This window comes from Dioscorea cayenensis, chromosome 18, assembly GCF_009730915.1.
Source record: "Dioscorea cayenensis subsp. rotundata cultivar TDr96_F1 chromosome 18, TDr96_F1_v2_PseudoChromosome.rev07_lg8_w22 25.fasta, whole genome shotgun sequence".
NCBI lineage: Eukaryota > Viridiplantae > Streptophyta > Magnoliopsida > Dioscoreales > Dioscoreaceae > Dioscorea > Dioscorea cayenensis.
Window position 1 is genome coordinate 7,478,916 of NC_052488.1, and position 4,764 is coordinate 7,483,679.

Genomic DNA, 4,764 nt, shown 5'->3' on the forward strand with positions numbered 1-4,764 from the left:
AATGTGACTGCATCGATCTCATGAAGTCCAGCTACTTTCTTCTTGTCTCATGTATTCTACTGATAACTGTTCATAGTCATCTCCTCAATGAGCTGTCAACCTTCTTTGGGGGTTTTACTTCCTAAGGTACCTCCTACTATAGCATCAACTAATTGCTTTATGCTTGGGTTCAAACCATTTTAGAAAGTATGGATAATCATCCACTCGGGAAACCCATACTGAGGACATTTCCGCAGGAGATCCTTGAACCTATCACATGTCTCAAAAAGAGACTCCAATACCATTTGCACAAAAGAGGATATTTCATTTCTAAGCTTTGCAAATTTTCAATGAGGGAAATATCGAGCTAGGAAAGCTTCTACCATCTCCTCCCAAGTAGTGATTGATACTTTAGGTAATGAGTGCAACCATTACTTTGCTCTCCCTTTCAAGAAAAATGGGAAGGCCCTCAATTTGATGGTATCATCCGTGACTCCATTAATCTTGAGTATGCCGCACACTTCTAGAAAATTCTCAATGTGATTGTTTGGATCCTCATCAACCAAACCATTAAAATGTGCAAACTGCTGTAACATCTGGATGAAGATTGGCTTGAGCTAGAAATTCTGAGCCGTATTTGGTGGCCACACAATACTAGACTGCGTGCCAAGAACTATGGTTCTTGCATAATCTGAGAGTGTCCTATGTTGTTCATGTTGTTCGGCCATATTGTTAGACCCTTTAACTTCTATCTTAGCTTAATTTGATTGTTCTTGTATAGGTTCCTTTCCCCGTCTATGAGTTCTTCTTCCAATTTTCGGATTACCTTCAACCAATGTCGAAGGGTTATCTCATGTCATAACCTGGAGCTACAATCAAAGAAATAAAAACAAATCAGAACGATGGAAGAATAAGAAAGTGTGAAATAGAACAAGTGATGAATAGATAAAATAGCAAAGTGCAAATGCATCTAAAATTCCTATTCCTCAACAACGGCGCTAAAAACTTGACACACCCCTTGAGTGTGTGTACCGCAAATGCTCTGGTCGTCAAAGTATAAAATACCCCGGTGAGTGGGTAGTCAAATCCACTGGGAATAGATGCTCGGAAACATGAAATATTTCTATTTAGCTAAAGGGAAAACCAATTTGTGAAATTGCTTTAAAATATCAATGCAAATAAAAGTAAAAGATAAAAGAGAAAGCAAGAGGAATAAGGAGAGGTAATCAATGGTAAAATGGGATACTTGGACAATGCTCACCCTAGGACTATTGTCTCAAGTGCAAGACTAATATTATGCCTCCTAATTGATGTTTAATGAGTCATGAAAATCCAGACACATGGTCCCAAACCTAAGTTCAACCGTGACTAGCCCTTTTCACTATGCCTCGGCGGAAAGGTATACTCTCGACGCCTCACACTGTGTAAGACTGCTTAAAGCTCTAGGGATTTTAAGTGATGAACCCTATTCCCTAATATAGATCTAACCCTTTGGTCCAGGCGAAAGAGCCTTAGTAACGATTAAGCCCCAGCACTTAGGATTACCTCAACACTTCATACTATAGCTTGCGCAACTAATCCCCAGTAGAGTTTGTCTCTTAGCACTTTACTCTATCACGACCGCAAAGAACTCTTGGAACATGGAGGTAGGATAAATCACGTCGGAAGGGAAAGGGGACATTCTGCTACCTCTCGACTCACCATCTCAACCCTCTTCAATCTTGCTAAGTCTAACCCTAATGAAGTTGTCACCCCTTCATAGGATTACCAAGATAGATACTCAACTCTAGTGTCACTCTAAGGGAAAATCAAATCAACAAGCACACAAGATTGAAACTCGATTAAAACACCAATTAAGGGAAACATAATAAAAGTTAATGAAACAAAATCATCCAAGGATTTACAAGTCCAAGCACCCACTAGGGGTTTAGCTATCTATGGAGCAACACAAAATCAATAATGAAATCAAAAGTAAGTGCAAGTAATCCATAGAGAAAACCCCTTTGTCATCCATGTCGATGGTCTTAAGGAGCCACCACGTCTTCTCCAAAAGTTCCCTTGTCAAACCTAGGGCACACCTCGCCGAATCAATATGGATGAAAGCTCCGCCAATAGCTCAACTCCAAAGGAACTCGATATCAAATGTCGTAGAACCGCTCCTAAAACTCAATAAAAGCCTCTCCAAACCCTAGTCGACTTGCCCAAAAGATAGGCCAAAGATAGGAAGAAGATCCCCAAATAAAACTCTCAAAGTGGTATTTATAGGGCTAAAATCGGGCATCTACATGGGCGAGTGAAATTTCCACACGGCCGTGTGGATTTCCAGAATGTCTTTTCCTATGCGCTATGAAAAGTAATTGCTACAATGATATTGCTGCATTAAACTACTACAGTACTTCGGCGAAATACTTCCGAATAAACTTTCTTCATCGAGGCTGCATGGTTGGGCACACATCTATATGGTAGATCACGTCACATCTTCAATTAAACCATATTGACGAAGCTCTTAACAATGTTGCACAAGTTAGAACATATGAGTATGACTACCTTTGTGCCCCTCCACTTTGTGTATTCCCTTAAGCATAATGGAGGTTGGCAAACACCCACATGTCTATGAGCACAACTTGTGTATTAACCCTTGTTCGATCCAAGAATTCCATCAACAATCGCGTCCACGATCTACTTTTGCTTCTTTTCTTCCAAACTTGTCTCCATAAACCTAAATGCATAAAAGAACACAAATACACACGAATGAGCTATAAAATCTGGTAAAAGTAATGCTCAAAAAGTATAGTTTGTATTACTTATACACAAACACTTATCAAGCATTCATCTTGTTTGTCCCTTTATTTTTATTTACTTGAGGACAAACAAAGTGTGGAAAGGTTTGATCAATGCTTGAACATGCATATTTTATATATCATTTGCACTACATCTAGCATGTAATTTCATATAATTAGCGCCAAACTAGCAAAAAATTGTATTCTTTTGATCGCTATAGGTTTTTTATTCCATTTCAGGGCCGAAGGAGCTATTACATAGGCGATTTGAGGCAGATCGGAACAAAATACAAGTTGCATAACACCACCACACCTTATCACAACCGTGGTCTAATCGTGTCAATATGCAGAACTCATAAGGCAACATTATAGGAGCCACAACGGTCTTCACCACAACCGTTATACACATAATACCACGGTAATAGTGCATAATACCCCAAGCCAAATCATGTCAGAGTGCGACTTATGGCCCAAGAGAAGATTTGAGATCACAATAGCACAAACAACTGCTAGGGTGAACCCGTGGCAGACTCAAGCTATAAATAACCCTATATTTTCTAATTTTAGGGAAGGATTCCTTTGCCAAATTTGGCTAGAGGTGCAGGATTTCTGGAGTTTAGATCGGCTGGAGACGAGGTTCAACTTAATTTTAGTGGATTTTTTCTCAAGAGGGAGTTAATGCATATCGATAGTAGAGGATGGACGAAGAGATTCAGTGCATCTTGATGACCTTGGGATCTTCTAAACCTCAACCATCAAAGATTTATTGGAGGAATTTAATTTTAGGATTCTTGATACTTTTCTTGTGGATTATTTATTCTTTGATCTTTATTCATATATCCATAAGAGGACCTAATTCGAGTGTATGTCGATGTACCAAGGTATTTACTTATGGACATTAACCTTCATTGGCAATACATTACTCTTTCTAGTTGATCATGATTCATTCCATTTTTGCTTACTAATTAATGCATTAATGTTGTGAGGAAGAGATTTCCACTCATTAGAACATCCATGCTCAGTTAGATCTATGCATGCGCTAAGAGATTAGGTATAGCTAAATTTCCAAATTATGATTTGATTATCCTTTTAATGGAGTTCTTGATCTTAAGGCGTACATAGGAGGCTAGGTTGGAAGAGATTCCATCTTAAGTTCCTATTGCTTCAAATCTGGTTGCAAAGAGATTAGGACCAGTGGGCTTTTGAATTTTCTGGGTCCATCACTAGATAACATTGGCATACTTTATTACATATTACAAGTAATTGCTAAGGGAACCCCCATACGAGTACCCACTCCATCCAATCGCACTTCAAGTTCCTCAATTGCATTCTAATAGTTAATTTGAAGAAATAGATTTATTTTGCTAGATTAATCACCATAAACATTAGGCTATTGATAAAACAAAAAAGAAGTAATAGGAGCCTCTCAATCGCATACTTTATGACATGTATACTTGCATAGTTACACGCATTAGACCATTTCATTGTTTGTGTGTGTTAGAAAGCATGGATCTTCTTTCCTCAGAAAAGAAGCCATCTCAGTATCTCAACATCCAATCAGGTGAAATCATGTATGATCTTGATAAACATGAGTGGCGAGATACCTCTAGGTGCTTGGATCTAATGAACTTTGGATTATATTTTGAATCTAATATTTTTCTTCATTGATCTAATCTACATTGATGTTGTGATTTATTTGTGGATTTGCGAGTACCATGCATTTAGTTAGCAAGATCCTGAATTTATGTTTGCTTTTTTATTTAGTTAGCAGAAGGTCAAAATATATGTGAGATCTACCACAATTAAAAGAGATTAAACCATACCTCAAAGATAGGGTAATAAGATGTCTTTGGATTAGGATAACCTAATAGAGGGTTTGACTAAATGTAATGCAATCAGAGGGAAAATGTGTGAAATACCCTCATTCTATAATATTATGTGTTAGGAACCCAAAGATAGGGGATAGCATAAGCAAGTAACCTCCATGGTGTAACAATCAATGAGA

General features: G+C 38.0%; 1 non-coding gene across 1 annotated transcript; it reads left to right on the plus strand.

Moving 5' to 3' along the window:
- The first annotated feature begins 210 nt into the window (after window positions 1-210).
- Window positions 211-317, plus strand: LOC120283063. The gene has a single exon (XR_005543066.1). It is a non-coding gene; the product is annotated as a small nucleolar RNA R71 (small nucleolar RNA).
- The last annotated feature ends 4,447 nt before the right edge of the window (window positions 318-4,764 follow it).